The following is a 26,615-nucleotide window of genomic DNA, read 5'->3' on the forward strand; positions in this document are numbered from 1 at the left end:
GGTCAGTCCCCAGATACAACACTGTCTGGGAAACCCTAATCTAAAATAAAGGAGAAATGAGATAGATTGGGAACCAAAGATGTATATAGATAGGATTACATAGAACAACACTCCTCAAATGTCTAGAAAAGTCAATTCCTTTACACCCTCCTATTTTTTTAAACATCATTTCATTTCAATTCTATTTCATTAGCCAAATAATTCCCATTATGATTATAGAGGTTTAAGGAATAATCTCTTGCCTATCACCCTCAGAAAGTTCTCTGACTCCTTCTGGGGATTAAATAAATAGTAAACCCAGTTTACCCATAGAGGCTCCCACTTTGCTACAAGAAGGCAAAACAGTTTCTTTTCACTATGGGGCTACAGGAAGCATAAGTTTTCAAGAATCTAGAGATCACCAAGGATGCTTCCAGATTCCAGTAGTCAGCTGCTCCTGATGCTGGGAAGACTGATGCTTCCTATCTTCTGTAGGTAATGTTTCCATCAGCAAAACTTCCTCCATGCTTTCTTCTCTCTGGGATTATTCCATTCACCCTACATATATATTTTATGTATGCAGTCCTTTGCAAGGTTCCTCATCACTGGAATATGAGAGGGCAAGATCTGTTTTTGCCCTTTTCTTTAACCTAGAATAGATGCTTAATAAACATCTGTTGCCTGAATATATGACTTTTGGAAACTTGCTCCATCTCTAGGACTGTTTTGACAAATGGATGGAGTAAACTAGATATCCTCCAAAACCCCTTAGATCTGCGAATCTTTGGTGAACCTAATTTCTAAATACAATACAAGACTCTGGGCCTCTCCATGACTAAAGGTCTTCTTTCTTTAGGTGGTAGTATACCTTTCTGAGGATCTCCTCATTTACTGCTCCCTTCTTCCAGCTTGAACCTCTTTTTGATTATCCCATCCCAAGATCTTGCCATTTGCTCTTCCCCATTTGGGGTCATTCTTCTTTCATTACATCCTTGGTTCTATGACAAATTGGACTTCTTGAATCATAATCTTAGATCCAAAGAAAGAGAATCAACTGGACACTAAGTCCCTGAGACCTTCCAAAGTGTCCACAATCATTTGCAACCCCTCTTCCAGTTTCCATGTCTGAATTCCCCAATGTCTTGATTCCCTCAGTGAATGACTTGGTTTCCAAAGTAGGGAAATGAGGAATCTTGGACCCTTAAGAAGAACAAAATAAATAACCTAAAATCAATCTTGGCATCTAGCAAAGCGATAGGCAACAGGCTTTAATGATAAAGAAGAGATAATCGCCCGTTGCCATCTTGCACTGCTGTGCACATGCGTGCGTATGTTGAATGGCTGGTGGCGTAGACATTTCCTATGGTTTCGTCAAGCCCTGTACTTTCCTGGAGCCCAAGCATAGGCCCCACCAGCTTGCTGACAGGCTGCTCCATTGGCTCTAGGACACGGAGGGGAATTATGCACCAGCCGTCCCCATGCTCTCTTTTGTTTAAAAGAAGAAGAGAGAAAAGAGAGAGAGTGAAAAATAAAATCCTCAATCGTTTAGTACAAGTCATTTTACATGCTGGGATAATGAAGTATAAAAATGCCTTCAAAGGACTGATTTCCTACTTTTAACTCACTCCCAGCCAAGCTCTTTGTGAGGCCTCTCTGGAACATGCATTCCCTGTCCCACTCAAACAAAAGAGCTGCGAATTCATTAAACTATTTAATTATGCTTTTTATTTTTCTCCATTAGCAAGTCCTGCCAGCACAAAGTAAATAAAGCTACCATGGTCTTTCCCCAGCAGACACACTGACTGTTTTTATTCTTTATTCAGTTTACAATATAAAGGGCGATTCCCCCCTCCCCTCCTCCTCCTCTTCTTGGCTAGCTTCCTAATGCAAGCACTGCAAACAGAAGCACCCAACTGTACATGGATGCATGGTGCTCCACTCACAGAATTCAGCATTGCAGGCACATACCCTAGACAGCTTTCAAAGTACCAGAAGCCGACGGCAGCAGCCAAACAGCACTTTACAGCCAAGGCGCGGAAAAGATATTAGCTTTTTTTTTATACTCTAGTAAATTTGCTTTTTACATCTATTTCTTTTCAGAAGGGCTTGTTATTGAGCTTACTGTCCACAAATTCCATTGATCTCAGGCTGTGACTCAATCCATATGCTCACGCTTTGACACCAGCACAGCAAGCCAGCGATACAAATCCTGTTCAGGCTACAAACTTATTGATTTTATAGATTTCCCCCAAAGTTGTGATAATGATATATCATTGTTAAATTTGGTAGAACAAACTGCTTTCCCAATCTGTCAATGCGAGCATGAAAACCAATTCACAGGCTTGTTTAGAAGGCTTTCCCATCAGAAGAATAACTACTGCTAGCGGAAGCCGATCACCAATACCCAGCTGCTGGCATGGGCTTGATGTATGATACTTTCCCAGCTGCCCTTTCCTGACCCCTGAGCACATTGGGCTGCCAGACCTGGACTCATGATCTGTAGTTATTCAGGGAGATTCTTCACTGAGAGCCTAAGGATTAATTATTAGAGCATGAAGCACACAAAATCAGCATCAGAATCTTTTCAAAGGCAATATGGGCATTTGGGGTAAGATATTCAGCTGTGGGAAGGAGACATTAAAATAATGTGATGAATGACTTTTACTTGAGGGTTCCCTCTCCCAATTTCTTCTGTTCTTGATTTTTTTTTTGTTTTGCAAAGCAATTAGGTTAAGTGATTTGTCCAAAGTCACACAGCTAGGTAATTATTAAGTATCTGAGTTCAGATTTGAACTCAGGTCTTCCTGATACCTAACTGCCCTCTTCTTTGATTTTTAATGTTTAAAATGATCTTGTTGCCACCCCCTAATCTCCAACATGGAGAATGAGGGAACTTTCCCTCTGTTAAAGATACTTCTTCAATTCCTGCTTCCTCTGATCAATGGTTGATCCTATGGGTTTATTTTCAGAAGTAACTTACTTGGCTCAGCTGCCATGTTAACTGTTTTCTTTCCTGAAGTAATTGTGGCTTAACTTTTTCATTCATTTATTCATTCATTCATTTAATTATCCATCCATTCGGGGTTTTTTGTTCAATCAAAGGATGTTCTTAATCTAAATTGAATTAAATTTTGACCTTTTGATCTCATATTTATCTGTGCATTAAATTCATCACAGAAAGATATAATGGGATCTCCTAATTTCTTTTTAAAACACTCAAACAGATTTCTTTCACACACTTCCTAATGTTCTAAGTTGTATTGAAAAATATTCTTCTTTTCCTATTTGAAAACTGGCAGACTTCACATATTCTATAGGAATACTTCAACTGCCCATCCTCCTCATCTTTCCATCTGCTTTTTCATTTCAAAGATTCATCTGGACTCTTGTTGTAACTCATGTTCCATCCTTCATAATGTCAGGGATCCATCTCCCCAGGAAAACAAAAACAAAAATACATATCCTTCTTTCTGAAATTGTCTTCATTGTTCTCCAAGAATTTCTAATAGTCTTGCTACCTCCAGCTACAATTCCAGGTGATCCCATTCCTAAAAGCTAGAATGAAATGAGTAATCTATTTTTCCTTAATAATGTTTAGCCAAAGGAGTGGCTAGGTGGTGCAGTGAATAGAGCACCGGCCCTGGAGTCAGGAGTACCTGAGTTCAAAGCCGGCCTCAGACACTTAATAATTACCTAGCTGTGCGGCCTTGGGCAAGCCACTTAACCCCATTGCCTTGTAAAAAACCCTAAAAAAAAGAAATAATATTTAGCCAAATATTCAATTTTTGGAGCTCCCACATTTTAATAGCCCCCTTAGATATATATTCAGTCCTCAGAACTCAGATCAAAGTTTATGTTCTTTGTAACTTCATAATCAATACTTAAGATTTATTTGACATGGCACAGTAGATAGAAAGCCAACCTTGGAACCAAGAAGATCTGAGTTCAAGTTATGCTTGAGACATACACATTTTGACTGTGTAATTCTGGGAAGGTCACAGTTTGTAGATCAGAAGGGTCAAACACAGAACTACAGGCTGATATGCATCAGGAATCAGATTAAATGCAACTGGGAAATATTTAACAAAATAAATAAAAAAATAATAAATCACAGACAGCTTTACAGTTTAAAACCAAGTCAATATGTAACCTGCAGGGATCCTTATATACAGATTAGTGGCCTCTGTGTCTATTTAAGATTGTTACCACCGCTCTAGGCAAATCTGGAAAAATATAAATTTCAAAGAAGATGTAGCTTTCAATTGATAAGTTTCTTTAACTGAGAGTTTCCTAGAAAATCATAAAATGACAAATCCAGGCCCTATTCCTATTTTCTATAGCTAAGATAGCTTGGTTGGTGTCAAAGACAAACATTCCATTATTTATAGAAATATGCTCAGAGTGATACAGTTAGTAGGAGGATTTGAACTCAGGTCTTCTTAACTATCTTGGGGGTGGTAGGGAGAGGAAATAAATATTTCTATGTCACCTACTCTGTAGGTGCTGTTGTTATTATTTCCTATTTACCATTGAGAAAAATGAGGCAAAAAAAGCAGAAGTGACTACCAGCTGCCTCTGTCCATGGTACCACCACCCATTTGTACCATCTTTTATGCCCCATCTGTGTCTATGGTATCTTTGTGATCCAGACCTATAATTTCATCATGTTAGGAAACTATGATATGAAGCTTTATCTACCATTACAATCTAAACTAAGTCATCTATAGCAATTAGCTCACACAGAGCTAGTATCTCTCAGAGGCAAGACTTGATCCTGTCTCTTCCTAGCTCTGTCCTCTTTCCCTAGTCTCAGATAACTTATTCCTGTCAAATAACTGAGTCCATTTCACCATTTCCTACAGAGAATCTTGGGGTCTTCCAGGAATATATTTCTCTACTTCTGCATAACCATCCACTCAAACCTTTCTTTTCCCAACGACCCATATATCTTCTAGAGGGCTGAGTATTGCAATCCTTTGTCCAACCTTCCCTGAGCCCTTTGCTTAGATTGCTTCCTTTGCCGCGACTGCTTCTCTTGCCTTTTTTCAATTAATCTTCATTTTGGCTACACCATCCTTGCCCCCATCTGCTTTTCTGCATTTTACATCTCCTAACTCCCATAATGAAAGACAGGAATTCAGATCATAAAATGGTTTTGCTGACATCTTTTGTCTGCGCTAATCAACTCATGTTTCATCAGAGTTCACTAATTTTCAAAAATCTGTCTGCTAGAAAGAAAAGGAGGGGGAAAGTATAACTAGGGTATTGAAGGATAGAAAAATCAGTTTTGTTTGCCCTTTCATCTATTTATTTTTGGTCACAATCCTCTAGACAAAATACCGAATGGAACCAAAAGGAAGAAAGGTAGCTTTCTCAAATTAACTGGGGAAGGAGGGGAAGAGACAGGGGGAGAAGGGAGAAAGAGAGTAATAAAATTAAAAGATTATTTTTACATAGCCCAAATCCACAAGGTTATTCTTTGCCCTAGCCCCTAGGATGGTGTTCCCACTCATCCAAACGAAAGCCCTAAGAAGAAATAGTAGTTTGCAATAACCTCAGAAAAGAAAGTTAAAAATCCAAAACACAAATTCTTGGATTTTTCCCAGTCCTTGCTACTGCCAAATATGACATTGTAGAAAGTCCTGATTTTGTCATTCCCACCTATCCCTTCAAAGACAAATGGATAGATGTACACATTAAAGTCTTTGCAAAATTTGAACCTTTAATTAAAATTTGAACATGGAATAAGAAATCTACCTCCCCCCCAATTTATTTAGCCAACAGACATGGTCACAAGCACACACATACACACACACACACACACACACACACACACACACACACACACACACACACACACACACACACACACACACTGCCCCCAAACCACCCTCCTGTTCATAATTGTACTGGTCCAAGTGTGTGAAGCCTTCACACAGAATGATGGCTTCCCCTGTCTCTTGCATTTGTTCAGTTCCTTTGGGAGGAGCAATTTACAGAAAGCATTATCGATTTTTGCCATAATAGGTACAGAGATGCCTCACTGTCCCTACTCAGTCGGCTCGCTCTCCGCATCACAACTGTCAGGCCAGTTTGTGAAGCCCGTCATTATTTTTTTTCGAGTAAATCCATCACAGGATAGAGTGCTGGTGGTGGTGGTGGTGGTTGGGGGTGGGGAGAAGGGGGGAAGTGATGAAAATAAAATTATTTTCACCTTGCCATAAGAAAGAATGTTCACGTCCTCTGTTGGAAATGAGTGCAAACACAAGGGATGAGAGAGAGAGAGAGAGAGAGAGAGAGAGAGAGAGAGAGAGAGAGAGATTGAGATTTCACAGTCTGTAATATAAAAAAGATGGGGATTTAGTTGGGGCCCCCCTTGAAATATTTCTTTCATATTTGCGGGGATTTTCTCACCCCGCCAGACTATCATTTCTCCTAGGGTCCATAGGCCATGCCTATATTTTGTTTGGTATCGGACCAGAAAGAGGAAAGATGAATTAGGAGGCATATTTATTAATGAATATCACTGGATTTTAGGATGACATCGGCCTCGAAATGCCTTTTCTGAATGCAAACTAGCCACCCTCCACAGAGATTACCAATTCCACTCCAATTCTTTATACCCAGAAGTTTTCTGATTTTTTTCCCCCTTTTGCTGTTCACCAGAGGCTAAGCTGAGGCCACTGACTCATTCTGTTACTGATCAGCATGTGAATGTGAAGGCCTCCTTATTCCAAATATTTCTGAAACCCAGAAAGGGCTTTTTAGAACTCCCATCAAAAACAAATAAGGAGGGTGGAGAGAGGACCCTAAATACATTATTGACTCTCAAACAAGCCTTTTTATATTCATGCCTCCTCTTTGATTAGCCCTTGATACCCCTTCATGTTGGTCACTTGGCTCATATGTGGAAGGTCGGGGGTTTATGGCACTCTCTCCAAGAGCTTTGGATTCTTTATGTGCCCCACCCCACCACCCCTCCCCACTAATTCCTAAAGACAGCCTTGTTTGAGGTTTAATCCAAGAATTGGCTCTGGATCTCATTCCCAGATCCTCAGTTCATTAGCCATGAAAAGTGATAGCCGCTTAAGATTTTTTTTTTTTTATGAGGCTATGTTCCAAAGGCGGACCACAGAAATGGTCATAATTACACAGCACTTTACAGAAAGCTGACCAGACTTTGTAGGCAGACACAAGCAACCCCGGATCAAGGAGACTATCCCCTCCACCCACCCTACCCCACCAGGAGCAGTTAGCTCTGCCTAGATAAGAGGCTAGGAGGTAGCTGTTTCCAATAAGTGCCTTTGGAAAGGATATGGGGGTGCTCTCCGTAGCCATCTTGAACACTCCCTGCTTTCCCTTCCTAATCCTATTGCCATTTCCACACACTCCCCATCCCCATCCTTCACACAAATCTTCTATCCCTCTTTATCCTCCCACAAACAATATTGACCCATAAGCCACATGTAGTACCTGGTTCCTCAGTCACTTTTCTTGTACCTGCAGATGGGGGTGGGGTGGTCTGCCCTAAAATTTGGAAGAAATATTGTCTATGGGGTGGCTAGGTGGTGAAGTGGATAAAGCACCAGCCTTGGAGTCAGGAGTACCTGGGTTCAAATCCGGCCTCAGACACTTAATAATTACCTAGCTGTGTGGCCTTGGGCAAGCCACTTAACCCCATTTGCCTTGCAAAAACCTAAAAAAAAAATAATAAATATTGTCTATTCCATCACCTCAACTCACAAATGAACTCATGAATGGAGAGATTCAGGGGCTCCCACAGAGGAATTAAGGAGCAAAACCAGGATTCCAGCTCCAGTTCTCTTAACTCCAAATCTCACCATGTCCATCTGGGCCTCAGCAGGTTTAGCTCCATATGAAATCTAGAGGTCTGGAATTCAGTCTGGAGGAGAAGTGTGATAAAAACACAAGCCGGATGGACATAAGCAAGAAGGGGGGTCTTTGTGTTTTCAGGGCTAAACCTCAAGAAAAGCACGTTTAAATCATGGGGAGAGGTGGATTTAAAGTCAGTAAATTCTCAGATAAGACAGAAGCACTACTGACTTACACAGAAGACCCATGGCTACTAGGACATGCTCTCTTTGTTTCTTCCTAACAGCCAATGGATCTCTTATTCTTGCCCGTTGGAAAAACGTCAGCCAAAGCTCATTGACCTGATCTCAATACTGATCGACAGAAGTGTTGACCTGCTTTGCTTTCTGGAACAGTCTGCCCTACCTTGGTGGCTTTCCACTCCTGGGAAGGTAGACAAATTGGAACCAGACTTGGGATCCAGTGCCCTGGAGCTCAGCTATCCAACCAGCTTCACCTTGGAATTCTCTCCTATTTTGGTCTCTTTGAATCTTTAGTTCTTAGCACAATGCCTAACATAGAGTAAGTAACTAATAAATGTTTATTGACTATTACTAATGAGTTCAACAATGCCCAAATGACCAGTCATCTATTTCAGTGTTTGCAAAATCCAAGAACACAAGTATTTTTAATTAATTTATTTATTTATTTATTTTAGTTTTTGCAAAGCAATGGGATTAAGTGGCTTGCCAAGGCCACACAGCTAGGTAATTATTAAATGTCTGAGGTTGTATTTGAACTCAGGTACTCCTGACTCCAGGGCTGGTGCTCTATCCACTGCCTCACCTAGTCGCCCTTATTTTTAATTTTTAATTTCTTCTTTAAGGTGAATTTTAATCTAATTGCCATTATTTCCCCACCCCCAAATCCTCTTATTTCCTATCTTCCTTTCCTCCCTATCAGTTAACAAAAAAATAAGAATGTAGAAATTTCAATTGTGTGATAAAACAGAAATGTTGTCATAACTTTCTAAATTTCTACTCCATAAAACAGTCAGAAAGACATTAAAGCGACTGGGTTGTACAATGGGTAGAGCTCTGGCCATAGAGTCTGAAAAAACTCAGTTTGAATCCTACCTTTAATTCCTATTTACTATATGAACCTAGGCAAGTCACATGAGATTCAGCCTCAGTTTCCTCAGGTATAAAAATGAAATTTTATTATTATTGTTGTTATCTAAGTTTTCGAGCTAACTCAGATTCTTATCAGTTGTGTAACCCTGGGAAAATCACTTCAATTCTCTTTACCTCTGCCTCCTTATCCATAAATGGATATAATAATAGGATTTACCACCTCAGAGTTCCTATGAGGTGTAAATGAGAAAGCTATGTAAAGTGCTTTGCAAACTATAAAGTGCTCTATGAAATATTTTTACTATTTGGAGGAAGAAAATATTGAACTTTCACCTCATCTTGACTGTTCCCTTTTCAAAAGAATTTTAAATTTCAATTTTAATGAAGAATATTTACTGTGAAATAAATAGATTGGAAACATATTATAGAAGTGCAGTGGATAGAGGATTAGGTAAGAAGTTAATGTATTCTCAGACAGTTATTGGCTACGTGAACCTGGGTAAGTCATTTAATCTCTTTAGTTTCCTCAACTATAAAAGGGGTCAAATATAGTACCTACCTCCAAGGGCTGTTATCAATAAATACTTGTTCAGTTCCAAATTTTTACAAACAAGCTAAATACATGATAAAAAAAAAAAAGAAATAATTAAAAAGGTATTAAGAAAGATTCCCTATAGAAGGTGTGATTTTGGTTGGAAAACCAAGGAGGTCAGAGTTGGAATGAAGAAAGGAGAACATTTCCAGGCATGGGGAACTATCAAATAAAATATCTGTATTGAGAGATGGCCCATCTTGTCCGGTCAAGATTTTGGTTTGAAAATCATGCCTTGGGGAATAAAAGGTCAAAAGACTAGAAAGGTAAGAGTTCAGTTATGGTGGGTTTGAATGCTAAAAGAATTTTTTTAATTGATCCATTAGAATTTACTGAGTGGTGGTGGGGGTGGGATGAAAGGGAGAAATGCTATAGTCAGACCTACACTTTAGGAGAATTGCTATAGTGGCTAAATGAAAGATGGATTGGAGTAGGGAGAGACTTGATGCAGATAGACTACTTATTGCAATAATCCAAGTGTGAAGTGATAGGCAGGGGGAGGGGGGGAAGAGAGAATGTCAGAGGAAAGAAGGGGGTGATTCAAGAGATACCAAAAAAAAAAAAGAAATCAACTGGTCTTGGCAATAGCATGTATTAGGGGAGTTACAGGATAAATCCCAGGTAGTGAACAGAAGGGATGGTAGGATAATGTTGCCCTCTACAATAATAGGGAAAGTGGTGGTGGGGATTGGGGGGGAATACAATGAGTTCTATATTGAACATACCATTTAAGATGTCTCTACTGGATGTATCGTTCAAGATATCTAAAGGCAGTTAGAGATGTGGAAATGGTAGGTCAACAAAGAGATTGGAGCAGAATAGATAGATTTGAGAATCACCAGTCAAGGGATAGTAATTAAGGCCATAGTTGCTGCTGAGATCCCAAAATGAAGTAGTATAGAGGGAGAAGAGAATAAAACTCAGGACAGAACCTGAGGGCCCTCTAAAGCTAGAGAATGTAATCTGGAGGAGGATCCAACAAAAGAGACAGAAATGGTAGGAGGAGAACCAAGAGGGTTGTCCATAAAACCTACAAAGAATATTAAAGAAGATACACACACACACACACACACACACATGCATCTATACATATATATACATGTTTATAATATGTATACACATAGATGTGTTTAATTCTACAAATATCTACTGAATATGCTTTATGTACTGAGCACTGTGTTAGGAGCTGGGGTAAGAAACAAGATTAATAAGTCATGGTGACTATGAGTCTATTCTTCTCCAAGAAGGCTCTTTGGGGCTGGGTGGGGCAAAGGATAGAACACCAACTTCATAGTAGAGGAAATGGGCTCAGTTCTCCTTCTCATACTTCCTTTGCGACCTTGGATAAGTCACTAAATTCCCTGGGCATCAATTTCCTCATATATAAATTGAAGAGTTGGGTCAGTTGGTCCGTGATGTCACCCCAAGAGTCCTCCAAATAGCTAGGGGTCACATCAGTCTTTAATTGAGGCTCTTGGGCTCAGAAACTTAGGACCAGAAAACTTATTAAGTTCTTTTTTTTATTAAGAGATTATTTAGCACAATCACTTCTTTTTTACAGATGAGGAAAAAGTGAGGTACAGACATAGAGTCACTCATCCAAGATCACACACATCATAAGTGTTAAAAGACAAGATCTGAACTGTAAGTCTCTGACTCCAGGTACTAGACTCCTTTTACTATAATCAACCAAGAAAAAAAAAGTGACAATTAACTTACAAGGGCCTCCAGTCACAGGCAGAAGAAAGGGAAAAACTGAGGGAAAGAAGAGGACAGATATAACCCATAGAATGTCACAATTTAAATTTCTATGCTTCGCTTAGAAGTACCCTTGTGCCTTTTTTTCTCTATCATCCACTCTCCTTCCTGGAAACTCCAAAACTTGGAAAACAGCTCACTAGACTCAATATAAGTAAAAATGACCATCATATACATTAGACCTTGCTGCCATCTAGGAGTATATTTAAAATGACCAATATGTGACCAAAGGTATCCTTCTCACTGATCGTACATAAAAGTGATTCTTTGCTTCGGGATCTTAGTAGTATCTATAGGGCCAGGCATTGACTGGAATTCTCTCTTACTATTTTCTTGCTCTACTCAAAGCCTTTGCTACCAGGTCTGTCCACCATCTTTTTTTTTTTTTTTTGGCAATGGGAGCGAGATTGCCATCTATCATTGCTGAGTTACATGTTTTGAAAGGGATAAATTGGGATAAAATCACTGCCTCAAAATATCTTCCCTGTTGATGCCTGAAAGCCTGCCATCACTAATCCCCAGCATTCCTTTGTGCTAAGTATAGGCTCCTTCCTGTGGCCCTATGTTAAAATGCAAATACTTCTCAGAGGGGTAACACATTAAATTCTTTGTGTCTTAGGCATGACTTGGGTGAATGAGTTTTCCAGATCAATTTTTCTCCTAGGTATCAGCAGCAGCCAGAACACCCCAAGACCCTTGATTGCTCAAAGGGGGGAATAGATACTGAAAAGGGCATGTGGAAATGAGAGGTTAGGGTATATGAGGGAGTGGCATTGAAATTATTACCTAGCTTCATAATTTTTCCTAAGGTCAGCCTAGCTGCCTCCACCTCATTTCTGCACTTTAACAGAGGGTCAAAATGTGCTTGGTGTGGGCAGTCAAGCTGGTCAAACATTTAGCTGTGCTGTCCAGGCCGTAAAGGAAATTATTTGCCCCATAGCAGCCCACAGTATTCAGCAAGGACTGAATAAATAATACACACCACCAGTGTGTGAAACCTAAAGTAACAACGAGGAAAATGCACTGTCTTCACCTGTTGCCTCTGTATACAAAGTCCAAATGTAGTTCTAGCTATTGGTGTTTTTTGAATAATACAGCTTACTTAGCCAATATGAACATGCTCTGGAGGCAGGTCCATTTATTATCACTGGGCAAATCACTTAATTTCTCTAGCTCTTTTTTAAAATACTAAAGTGACATTATTTATAAAAGTAGCTTTAAGGGTGTATTATAACAGGGGCAGCTAGGTGGCGCAGTGGAGAGAGCACCAGCCCTGGAGTCAGGAGAACCTGAGTTCAAATCTGACCTCAGACACGTAATAATGACCTAGCTGTGAGGCCTTGGGCAAGCCACTTAACCCCATTACCTTACAAAAAAAAAAAACCTAAAAAAAAGAGTGTATTATAACTAGCCTAGACATATCTTTTGGGTTCAAACAGTGAATTTGAAGGCATCAGGTACTGTTTCTTTTCTCAAATTATTTCTGCTATTAAATCTTCTTGAAGGGGGATTGTTGCTAATAAGGGGATGAAAATACCCCTAGAACAAGATAAGGCTTAATTATCAGCTAACACTTTACAAGAAAATTGTCAACATTGAAGAAGAGAAAAGAAACTTGTGGTAATGAGATACAGCATACAAACCTGGGACAAACAAGAAAGACAATAAAGAAGTATACTATTCCTCTAATGATGTCTGAGCCTGATGGGACCAAAACAGTGAGATTGCTTCAGTAGAGGATGGTTTCTCCTTCTTTGAAGATCTCTAAAGTTTCCCTTATTGGGTATGGTGATTAGCAGGGTTCTTTCTTGGAAGATCACTGGCCTCTAATCATTCATTTTTTCATTTTTCTTTTTCTTCCTTTTTTTTTTTTTGGTTTTTGCAAGGCAATGGGGTTATTTGACTTGCCCAAGGCCACACAGCTAGGTCATTATCAAGTGTCTGAGGCCAGATTTGAACTCAGGTACTCCTGACTCCAGGACTGGTGCTCTATCCACTGTGCCACCTAGCCACCCCTAATTTTTTCAATCACATTGGGCTGATAATGTCAATAATCATTTTAATGATACATAATTAGAAAGTAGAAGCAAAGTAGAGGCTAATGGCTCTATATCTAAGTATTTTCCATGATTTTTTTTTTAGATTTTTTTTGGCAAGCAAATGGGGTTAAGTGACTTGCCTAAGGCCACACGGCTAGATAATTATTATTAAGTGTCTGAGACCGGATTTGAACCCAGGTACTCCTGACTCCAAGACTGGTGCTTTATCCACTGCGCCACCTAGCCAACCCATGAGTTTTTCAATATGTTTATGGTAAGTTTTAAATTCTCTCTTAAAATTACAAATTCTGTCTCCAGAACAGAATATTCTATAATTCTAGTGACTTGCCAGACATTTTAACTTTATGGCTAAATCCAAATATCAGACAGAATAGAAGTTGTAGATTTTTCCATTCTTTGATAGAATCTCTGTTTTTCTACCTGCATCACAGAAGTCAATTTTTAACTCCATTCAGAACTCAACTCAAGGTTCACCTCTTCCACAAGGTCTGCCTGATCACCATGGTTTTATATCTATTCGTTTTGCACATGCTATTTCCTCCCCCCTCTCTCTAGTAGAATATAAATTCCCTAAAGGAAGGAACTGTTTCATTTTGCCTTCACAGTTCTAGGACTTAAACAGGTGTTTAATAAATGATTGATGAGCATCACCAACCAATCACAGCATTCCTTTTTGCTTTTAACTTCCTAGAAACTACAATGACTTCAAATCCTTCCAAATGGGCACATGAATAGAATCAAATAATCTCATAATTATTGTGAAATGCAATAAAGGGAAGAAAAATAGAAAGCCAAAGGATAGAAAAGAGAATAAAACCCAAGAATAACAGAGGAAGAAGAGACAGAAAAGTGGAAATGAGGGTGGGAAGAAGACTAATTTACTGTTCCTAGGGGCTGCCTCAACAAAGGCTACTATAACCCTTTTGTTTGGAAGCACCACCTTTTAAGAAAACTTGTTTCAAGGACTGCATCTGAATGGGCACAGAAACCAAATTTTCTCCCCAGAATACATTTACCTCAAACCTGTGCCTGTACTCTACATCAAGGTGTCATCCACTGAGTCATAACAGTCTTTAAAACAAAGACTATCAATGGACAAGATTTCAAGACCCTGTGACCAACCTAAATCTAGATGGATGATACACTAACTCTAACTACTTCATTTATCTACTTGATGAAATAAAGGAAAACACTAAATTCCTACTAATTCTCAACAACTCTCCATAGGAATTATGTGCCAAATGTAAAACAATTAGAGTTGAATCCTGAAGTCAAAAATAGAGAACCTCAACAATGTAGAATCTTTATGAATTAACACCAGAGAACATCTAATCCTTAACTCACTCAGCTCCCCTTCCCTGCCAACTTCAGTGAGAGCAGATAGCCAGTTTTGCACAAATCAACCCATGGTATTGAGCTTGGAGCCCATATTAAGACCCTTTTCTGCTTGAGAGTTTTTTTTTTTTAAGGATAATTCCCCTTTACTTACTTCTATCCCATAAATTTCAGATGTCAATTCTGCCTAGCCATGAGGGGAAGAAAAAGGGCAATGCTGATGCCTTCCTCTTGGAGAAGGTGCTAGATTAGGGACCCAAGGGCTCTAAACACTCTATTTGGAACATACTCCCTTCACCTTCTTAAAATCTGAAAAAAAAAAACATCAGATACTTATTCAGCTCAACTAAAGAAGGAAAGAACAAGAGTCAAAGGACAAACTGGGAAAAGTCTATTTAGTTATGGAAGCTAAAACCTACTAGTACTAGCCCTACTAGGCTACTTAGGGTAGGAAATAAGACTATAAAAATTAAATCTTCCACTGGGGGGGGGGGTGAGGGTGGGGAAGCTGAGACAGCATTGCATTCTGCTATGTCTACTAAGAAGAGTGGCCAGAAAGTCAATGATAAGCAGAGGTATGGCAATAAATGGTTAACCTCTATATCTCAGTTTTAAAACTGTGCACAATACATTTTGAAGTTTAAAATGTCTCATTAGCATTTTCTCCATCATTTTTTTTAATCTAAACAACCAACAAAACAAAATATCAAGCCTTGATTTTAACATTTACTACAATGGGCTTTCACAAGTCTGTTCAAACTGGCTTCATCCAGTATGCCTCCAATTGGAAATGAAATCCATAGAGAAGCAATTAATAATATATGGTAGAATTCATAACTTTCAATGCAACAATAAATAACTCAGTTAATAGACTAGAAAAAATGAATCCATGTAGAGTTGCTCAAAAAAGTGAGAGATGAAAAGATTTGCAATACAAAAATACTGAAGTGGAAGAAAATTTTTTAGAAGAGAAGCAAAGGACAGCAATATTAACCTGTAATCTTTATACAAGTTAAGGCCATTGACCTCAAAGACAGGATGAAGAATGAAAACTTAAGAAGTACAGGTCTCCCAGAAGAAAGTGATTTTTTTTTAATCTAAACCCCATAATACAGAAAATAATCTTTGAAACTGCCTAATTAATCAGTTTAACTTGCTCATTAAATCTCCACTGTCCATCTCAGGCCCCTTCTCCCACTGAAGTATTTTTTAAGTGAGATACATACTCTCCTTTCGATTGTGGAAACCAAATCATCAGTTGAAAGATTCAGATTGTCTGGGGAGGCTAGGTGGCACAGTGGATAAAGCACTGGCCCTGGAGTCAGGAGTACCTGGGTTCAAATCCCGTCTCAGACACTTAATAATTACCTAGCTGTGTGGCCTTGGGCAAGCCACTTAACTCCATTTGCCTTGCAAAAAACCTAAAAAATAAAATTCAGATTGTCTCCAAGATAAAAAAAAAAAACCCAACAATAACAGCAACAATAAAAACCCCTAAGTCACATAAGCAATCAAATTAGTCAATTCCAAGGACAAACAAGTTCAGTAAGGAAGATCACTATATATAAAAGAAAGGCAATTCAAATAATGTAATTATTCTATACACTTGAAATGATAGGAAAAAAGGGACAATATATTTTGAAAAGCAAAAGATCTCAATTTATAAACCAAAATGACATATTCTAAAAGCCTAACCTTAGGCAACAACATAAACAAATAAACAGACAAACAAAGAATAATTGGATAGATGAATAAATAAACAAATAAATAAATGAATGAAAATGGCATCTGCATCACCCCAGGAAAAAAGACTTAAGTAAAATATCTAATTTGCAAGCACCCTAAACCACAAACATACAAGGTAAATAAGTGTAATTACTAAGGAAAGGTTAAATAATGAAATAAATTACCCCAAGTTTAGAGGTTATTTTTCAAGAATAAAAGAGAGGGGAAATTGACAGGACAAAATAAACTATAAAGAGATTTCATGAAGAGATTTTTAAAAGCATGCAAAGGGACTAAAAATAAAAGTAGAATTTAAATAGGAAGAATGAAGGTATAGAGCAAAAGCAAAGTACAATGAATTAAAATTTTACAAGTGGGTCTAGGTGAATCAAGGTTTTAATAGGACAAAATTGCAAGTAAATGGGAACATAAATGAGGTTGAAGGAAATAGAGAACAAAGAGAAATGTCAGGAAGGGAAAGCAACTTCTCTAGTTTCTTAGCAAGAATATGAGTTGTAGGAGATTGGGGGAAAATGACAACAAATATTTAAACCAGAGGGAAAGGGAGAAGGAAGAATCTTAACCCAATGGAGAAGAAGTATCCCACTTAAAAAAATGCTTGAATGAGAAAAGAGACCTGAGATGGAGGGTGGGGATTTAATGATAAACTGATTAGATTAAAGCAATAGAACTTGAAAAAGGTTATTTACAAAATATAAACTCCTGCTTCTATTAAAACTCTACAAGTAATAGGAATAAATAAATAGATCTTTCCTTTGAAGAGTAAATAATATTTATCTAATCCAAGAACAAATTTATGCAATAAGTAAAATTTAGAGGCCTATCCAAAAAGGAACAAGCAGAAAACCCATTATTACCACTATTATTAACATAGTAATAAGAAAAGTAAATTGAGGGAATAAGAATAGGCAAAGAAGAAGCAAAACTATCATTATTTGTAGATTATAAAATGTAAGTAGGGAACCCTTAAGAATCAACTAAAAAACAACTAAAATAATTTATAGCTCCAATATTTGCAGGATATGAAATAAATCATATGATCAGTTTTCTTACATATGACGAACAAAGTCAAGTAGAAAGAGCTAGAAATTTCATTCAAAATTCATACATAAGTTTTTAAAAAGTTGGAAAATAAGAATAGGTGTATCTCTAAGGATTCAGCAAGGAACTGAATGTAGGGACGCATACTGGACTTAGAATACTGGACTTAGGAAGACTTGTATCAGTTTTGACCTCAGGCACTGGCTTTGTGACCTTGAGGAAGTCTCTTAGTTCCTGCCTGCTTCAGTTTTCTCCTGTATCAACTGGGGAAAATTATAGCATCCTACTCCCAGGATTGTTGTGAGGATGAAGTGAGAAAATAATATTCATTTATTAACATATACATATGTAAAATATATAATATATATTTATATAACAAGTGGAGTATAAATGTTAGCTATTCTTATCATAATAATCATTATCATCCAATTAAAAACCATTGTTCAGAAATAAAGACAGGTCTAAATAATTGAATAAACATGAATTGATCATAGTTAGGCCAAGTCAATATTGCATAATAATGGCAATAATTTGGCAATAATACTAAATTGAATTTACCTAATCATTCCCATACTAATTAAACTCCCGAAGGAATATTTTATAGAGCTAGAAAAAATTAATAATGAAATTTGCATAGAGGAACAAAAGGTTAAGAATCTCAAGGGTAATGATGAAAAAGAAAATGGAAAGAAAACAGGTTTATCACGAATGGATTTCAAATTTTATTACAAAGTAATAAGCTTTAAAATTGTTCGGTACCGGTTTTAAAAAGGAAGACATAATTAACTGGATGGATTGGATATACAGTTTACAGAAGCAAACAATAGCATTCTTCAATAAGTACAAATTCCCCAGTATATTTGTCAAAAAAAAAAACTTCTGGAAAAGCTGGGCAATAGTCTGACTGAAATTATGTTTAGACCAACATCTTTCACTATATACTAAGATAAACTCCAAATCAATACATAACTTGGACAAAAAAAAAATCACAACATAAATAATTTAGAATATCAAGGAAGAAATTACCTTTCATATTTGTGAATAGGGGAAGAGTTCATAATTATACAAATATTAGCAGAGAAAAAATTAGATGGACAATTTTGACTATATAAACCTGAAGTTTTCACACAAACAAATCTAATATTATAAAAATTAGAAAGAAACAGGTAACTAGAAAAATCTTTACATTAAATTTTGCTGCTAAATGTCACATATTCAAGATATGTAAAATAATTTTAAGTCTAAGAGTGGTTTCCCAATCAATAAATAGTCAAAAAAATATGAACAGTTTGATTTTCAGAGGAAAAAAATCTAGGCATTCAACAACCATATGGGAAAATGGTTCTAAATCACTAATAATTAAAGTATGAAGATTAAAGCTACTTTAAGGTTTCCCCCCCACACCCACCCGTTGACAATGATAACAAAAGAGAAAATTTGTACTTCTTTATTGGTGGAGTTGTGAGTTGGTCCAGTTACTCCAGAAAGCAATTTGGAACTATTGATCAATAAATTACTAATCTGTGCATGCCCTTTGACCTAGGCATATCCAGAGATTTTTTTTAAAGAGGAAAATGAAATATATTTAATATATATTTATATATATATATATACACACACACAAATATATATGTATAAAATACTAATAACTTTTCTTTTGATAGTAACTTCAAATGGGAAATTAAACCTGGTGCCTTCCTATTGGGAGATGGCTAAACAAACTAGTTATGAATATGCAAAATGCCACAGAAAATAATCATATCTCATAGTAACTTGGAAAACCTCCAAGATCTGATAGAATGAAAAGAACAAAACAAGAACAAGTTATACAATGATAATAACCCAGAGAAAAACAACTTTAAACACATTTGAACTCTGATCAACTAAATAGTAAAACACATGCCCACCCACCCCACCAAATGAAGTTGACACGCACCCACCACACACCTCTTGAGAGAGAGATTTGCTGCACTTAAAACACAGAAACATAAATTTTCCAGGCATGGCAATGTGGGAACATATTTTTAATCAAGCTATGTGTCTATGCATTAAGGGTTCTCTTTTCTTGTTTTTTTAAAAATTAACTCAAGTATTAGAAGGAGCACATTAATTCTTTTTTTCTTTTTAATTAATTAATTCATTCATTCATTCATTCATTTGTTTATCTATTTATTTATTTATTTCCATCAATATGCACATGCATATTTCAAACTTGCAAAGTTTCCCTCCACCCTCCTTTTTCAACCCCCTCCCCTCAGCAGGGAGCAGTCAGGTTAGCATTTTTACATATATAATTTTGATAAACATGTTTACAAATTAGTAATTTTGGACTTGAGAAATTAGGATTAAGGGAAAGAGATAGATAAGAGATAATTTTTATAAAGTGTTCATCAAATTCTGAAGGGTTGGCTTTTTTTGAGAGTTTTATTTTGTTTTGTTTTTCTTCCTCTGGATAGGGATAACATTGTCCATAGCTGATCTAGCTTTTTGGACTGTCAAGGGGAACTGCTTCCATCAAGGTTGCTCATCTCATAATATTGTTGATATGTACATGTTTTCTTGGTTCTACTCCCTTCACTCAGCATCAGAGCCCATAAGTCAATTCATGCTTCTCTAGAGTCCCATCATTTATGGGGTTTTTTATAGAACAATAGTATGGCATACTATTCATGTACCATAACTTGTTTAGCCATCCCCCAATTGATGGGCATCCTCTCAATTTCCAGTTCGAGCACATTAATTCTTTGTTTGGTTGAGGGTTTTTTTTTTACTTTTGAAAGGCAGTGGGGGTTAAGTGACTTGCCCAAGGTCACACACCTAGGTAATTATTAAGTATCTGAGGTTAGATTGAACTCAGGTCCTCCTGACTCCTGGGCTCTATTCTCTGCGCCACCTACCTGCCCCTCGAGCACATTAATTCTTATAAAAAAAAGAACCAAAAGATATCAATTCTATGATATTCCATGTTTATTTCTTTTTTAAGATTTCTTTTTGGTTTATTATTTTATATTATTACAATAATCTTGTTATGAGAGTAAACATAAAACCCCCTCTCCCCCAAGAAGATGAGAAACCTCGAGAATAGTGAGAGAAAAAAATGTACTTCAATCTGTGTTCAGATTTCAATGACCGTCTCTGGGATGAGTTGCCTTCTTTATCATGAGTCCACCAAAGAAGTTGCTTCAATATCTTTTTCCCACAGTTGCTATTACTAGCTGTATTTCCACCTAGTCTATTCCTTCCCACTTTCATTTATTCTATTCTTTCTCTCCTTTCACCCTGTCCCTGTTCAAAAGTGTGTTGTAGGGACAGCTAGATAGTACAGTATAGATCCCCAGCCCTGCAGTCAGGAGTACCTGAGTTCAAATTCGGCCTCAGACACCTAATAATTACCTAGCTGTGTGGCCTTGGGTAAGACACTTAACCCCAGTGCCTTGAAAAAACTGAAAAAAAATGTGTTGTATCTGAGTACCCTCTCCCATAATCTTCCCTCTCTTCTATTACCAATCCCCCTCTCTCCTCCCCCATTCTCCCTTATCCCACCCCTTTCTTCTCATTTTTCTCTAGGGTAAGATAGATTTCCTCACCCTATTAAATGTGTATGTTATTTCCTCTCTGAGCCATTTCTGATGAGAATGAAGGCTCACTCATTCCCCCTTGCTTTCCCATTCCACTCCACTGTAAAAGCTTTTTATTAACTCTTATTTGAAACATCTTAGCTCCTTCTTCCTCTCCTTTCTCTTCCTCCCAGTACTTTCTTTTATCATCCATTGACTCCATCTTTTTAATATATTATACCATTACTTTCAGTCCCTTCCCCTGCTTTGTCTATATATACTTCTAACTGCTTTTATAATAGAGAAAGTCCATATGAGTTATCAGTATCTTCTTCCCAGATAGGAATACAAACAGCTCAATATCATTAAGTTCCTCACAGTTAGTCCTTCTCATCCATCCCCTCTATGATTCACCTGAGTCCTGTACTTGGAGATCAAATTGTCTGTTCAGCTCTGGTTGTTTCAATAGAAAGACACCGGAAGGGATGAAGGAAGGGAAAGTTTTTAACTAACCTCTTAATTGAAAAGGGCAAAGAAGAAGAAAAAAAAGGAAAAGAAATAGATACATAAATAGAAGAATGGAAAAAGAAACTAATAACTAACTTATAATTCTCAAGTAAGGGAAAGGGTTGACATGTGTGTGAGGGTCATGGGGAAAGAATCTGTGGGAACAGGATATATCAAAGTAATTTAATCAAAAGTAATAATAAGGACAAATAATTTAAAGGGGAAGGGATTTAAAAATCTTTTTTAGAGCAACATAAGAAACATGGAGAAATATTAAACCTTAGTCTCATAACTTTAAATGTGAATGAACTTAACATCGAATAAAATGAAAACAAATAGCACAATGATTTTTTAAAATTTCACCAGTTATTTCTTACAAAATACATGTTTCAAAAACAAAGCCATACATAGAATCAAAATGATAGGCTACAATAAAATTTAATGAGCTTTATATGAATCTAAAAAAGCAGAGGTTAATATTATGCCATCAGACAAAGCAAAAATAACATTTCATAATACTAATAATTAATCAACAAATATTCATTAAAGATTTATTCTCACATACATTCTGTAAATCATGAAGGAAAGAAAAATAAAGACAGTTCCTGCCCTTATGAAATCAAATTTTAATGGGGGGGGGGAATCAAGAGGTATGCCCATATGCATGTTTAAGATGGAAGATGAGTAGATTAGAAGGAATTCAACTAGTGAAATGAAGGCTTGAAGGAAAGACCATCCAAGCAATAAGGGCATGATTGAATTTAGTCTTAAAAAGAACTAGGAGTATAGGGTGTGTTCAAGAAAGACAGAACCTCTGATGTGAGCACTGCCAAACCCTTTTCAAGTCTGTTTTTCACCTTTGATGACCACCTCCTGGCACCTAACTTTCATCTCTGGCTCCAAGAAGCTGTAGCATACACAACAGCTATACCCCAGTAAACCATTTTAGCATATGGGCTAAACAAGTTTGAGGGTAACTGAGAGAGTCTCATACTCATTGGTGAAATGTGTGTGTGTGTGTGGGGGGGTGTCTACCCCAAGCATGTGAAGTCTTCCACTGGTGGAATGATTAGATGAGCCATGTTCCAATGGTCATAAGGCAACTGAAGCAAGGTGCTATAGAGTGCTTAGAGACTGATTAGAGAATGAAGAAGACAAGGTTATTCACTGTATCTAGAGTCATCACCAGTTATCCTAATTCTGTCTTGCCACTAAACCGTGATGATTTTGTAAGAAAGTAAAGTCTATGAGTTTCTGAAGGTCTGCCTCATTTAAATGCAATTTGCACATGAATTAAAAGACATCACCCATATAACTTTGCCATTCCTACCTCAAAATCTTGTGGAGAGAGGCAAATGACAAAGCATCAGGTACAGATACACTAGGAGCTGCAGTCACAACCCTACACACAGGCTGCCCAGGTTATAGGGTCGTTTCTCCACTGAAAGCAGCAAAGGGAATCAGCAGCCCCCTGACTGACTGAGCAGCCCTTTAAAGGATTGCATTGCTGGGGCAGAGCCAAGATGGTGACAGGAGAGGACTGTTTCTTAGGTGCTCTGGCTCAAAACTTATAAGCTAAGGACTCTAACTAAATTTTTGAGAGACAGAACCCACAGAGGGACCCAGTGAAGCAGTTCTCCAGCCCAAGGTTACCTGGAAAAGAGCAGAAAGGCTCCACTCCACAGGGTTAGAGGGATAGCTACAAGAGTGAAGGAACTTCAGCCTCCCGGAGGCAGCCCCAGGGCTCTGGGAGCCACAGCTCACAGCAGTGAGGGCAGTTTCCTGACCTACACCCCAGGGAGCACCAGGCACAACTTGGGGGACCAGCGGGGGATCAGCCAGAGTGAGCACATGAAGCCCAGCCCTCAGGGCACACAGCAAACAGAGTGGCCCAGCAGCCCAGATCCAGGAACCGGAAGCAGAAGCCTGCCAAGCTCTATTCTCTGTCCCTGGAACAGGACTCTGGGGTTCTGACCACATTCAGATCCTGATCGCAGTCTAGGCCCCCCATAGAACAGTGCCCCCACCATTTCAGGCCCATGGCAGAGGGGTGTGCTTGTGGTCATTCACAGACCAGGAGGGAAGACAGAGCCTCACACACAGAGATCCTTGTGGGAGTGTCCCATTAATACTCAAAAGCTCAGGAAGCACCCCAAAACCAGGTACAGGCTGGAGAAATGAGTAAGCAGAGAAAAAAGATGAACACCACTGAGAAATACTTTGCCTGTGATCCCAAGAAGGATCAAAACACTCAATCTGAAGATGAGGAAGTACAAGCTCCTGCATCTAAAGACTACAAGAAAAACAGAAATTGGGCTCAAGCTATGATAGAGCTCAAAAAAGACTTTGAAAATCGAATGAGGGAGATAGAATAAAAACTGGGAAAAGAAATGAGATGCAGGAAAAACATGAAAAAGAGGTCAGCAGCCTACTCAAGGAGACCCCCAAAAATGCTGAAGAAAATAACATGTTAAAAACCAGCATAGGTCAAATGGATAAAGCAGTTCAAAAAGTTATTGAAGAGAAGAATGCTTTATAAAGCAGAATTGGCCAGATGGAAAAAGAGATAAGAAAGCTCTCTGAGGAAAACAAATCCTTCAGACAAAGAATAGAACTGAGGGAGGTTGCTGATTTTACAAGAAATCAGGATACAGTACTGCAAAACCAAAAGAATGAAAAATTAGAAGAAAATGTGAAATATCTCATTGAAAAAACAACTGATATGGAAAACAGATTTAGGAAAGATACTTTAAAATTATTGGAATATCTGAAAGTCATGACCAGGAAAAGAACCTTGACATCATTTTCAAAGAATTATTACAGGAAAATTGCCCTGATATCCTAGAATCAGAGGGCAAAATAGAAATGGAGAGAATCCACCGATCTCCCTGAGAAAGAGATCCAAAAAAAAAAAAAAACAAACAACCCTCAGGAATATTATAGCCAAGTTCCAGAACTCCCAAGTCAAAGAGAAAATATTACAAGCAGCCAGAAGGACACAATTCAAATATCATGGAGCTTCAGTCAAGATCACACAGGACTTAGTAGCAACTACATTAAAAGCTCATAGGGCTTGGAATATAATATTCCAGAAGGCAAAAGAGCTTAGAACGCAACTGAGAATCAACTACCCAGCAAAATTGAATGTCCTCTTCCAGGGAAAAAGATGGACTTTTAATGAATCAGAGGAATTTCAAATGTTCTTGTTGGAATGGCCAGAGCTGAACAGAAGGTTCAAATACAGGACTCAAGTGAAGCATAGAGAGTGGGAAAATATGAGGGACTTAATGATGATGAACTACATGTATTCCTGTATAGAAAAATGATACTGATAATACTCATATGAGCCTTCTCATTTAATAGAGCAGATAGAAGGAGCTTTTATAGATGAAGCACAGGAGAGAGCTGAATTTGAAGATTTATTGTGGTGTAAAAAGGGAGTCAATAGATAAAAGGGAAATGTAATGGGAGAAAGAAGAAGGAGAGGAGGAATACACTAATATATTTCATATAATAAGGTTTTTCTTTATTACAATGATCTATTGCAATGATATGGAAGGGGGAAGGCAAGTGGGAATGAGGGAATCTTTGTTCTCATCAGAGGTGGCTAGGAGAGGAAACAGCATATATACTCAATAGGGTATAGATATCTGGAGTAAGAAGGGGGGACAGGGGGAAGGGGGGTGGTATGAGTGATGGAGGAGAGGATGGACCATGGGGGGAGAGTGGTCAGATATAACACATTTTCTCTTTTACTTCTTGCAAGGGGCTGGGATTGGATGGCCTGTCCAGGACCATAGGGCCGGGTGGATGCTGGGGCTAAGGGGTGGTATGTGGGCTCAGATCCTTTTGGCCCCAGAGCCAGGGATCTGTCTGCTAAGCCACTCAGCTACCCTACAGCACATTTAAGAAGAGGGACAGAGTGAAAGGAAAGAGAAAATATAGTACATGGTAGTAGAGAAGTACGAATGCAGGGAGTTGCGATCAGCAATAGCAACGGTGGAAAAATATGTAGGTAACTTTTATGATGGACTTATCATAAAGAATGTGATCCACCCATGACAGAGGTGGTGGTGTTGGAACAGAGACTGAAGCACATTGTTGTTGTTGTTGTTATTATTATTATTATTATTATTATTATTATTATTATTTGGGGGGGGGGTTGCAGGGCAAATGGGGCTGGGTGGTCTGCCTGGGGCCACACAGCTGGGTGATTGTTGGGTGTCTGGGGATTTGGACTTGGGTGCTCCTGGCTCAAGGGCCAGTGCTCTGTCTACCACCCAGCCACCTCTACTATTATTATTACTGCTATTTTATTTTATTTTGGGTCTTTTTTTTTTGGTTTTTACAGGGCAGTGAGGTCGGGGTGGCTTGCATGTCACACAGCTGGGTGATTGTTGGGTGTCTGGGGCTGGATTTGGGCTCAGATGCTCCTGGCTCCAGGACCTGTGCGCCATCCACTGTGCCACCTGGCCATACCTACAATTATTATTATTATTATTTTTTAATTTTATTTTTTCTCTGCCCTTTACTTTATCACTCATGCGGGTCTATATTTTTTGGGGAGAGGGGGTATTATGTTTACTGTTAAACAAGAATATTTTAATAATGTATAAAAATTATTTGTACAAAATAAGAATGAATAAATAAATAAATAGATGAATAGATAAATAGATAAATAAATAAATAATAGGTCTACTTCTCATTATAATGGTTGTTAACCAATCAGAATAGTTTGCCACCTGTCAGGAACATCCACTTTTTCCAAGGGCATAAAAACATCAAGAGGCCTCTATGAGCCATCTCTGGTTTATGAAAATGGTCAAATACCCATCCTTTTATTTATTATTTACTAGTCATAATTAAGAAAATGATTAATTACCCAGAAATTATGTTTCTTGAGTTTTTCATTCATTACTTCATAGAAAATTACTATGTAGATATGTAATTCATGTCAGTATGACTAATTAAATTATGAATCTTTGTAATACTGAAAAAAAAGGATTGCATTGCTTCCTTCCTGGTGTGAAGAAGAGACTAGAATAGATACCCTAAAAAGTGTCTGCTTATGCAACTCTAGCCTGGTTATCTCAGC

Source organism: Macrotis lagotis, chromosome 1 (assembly GCF_037893015.1).
Source record: "Macrotis lagotis isolate mMagLag1 chromosome 1, bilby.v1.9.chrom.fasta, whole genome shotgun sequence".
Lineage (NCBI taxonomy): Eukaryota > Metazoa > Chordata > Mammalia > Peramelemorphia > Peramelidae > Macrotis > Macrotis lagotis.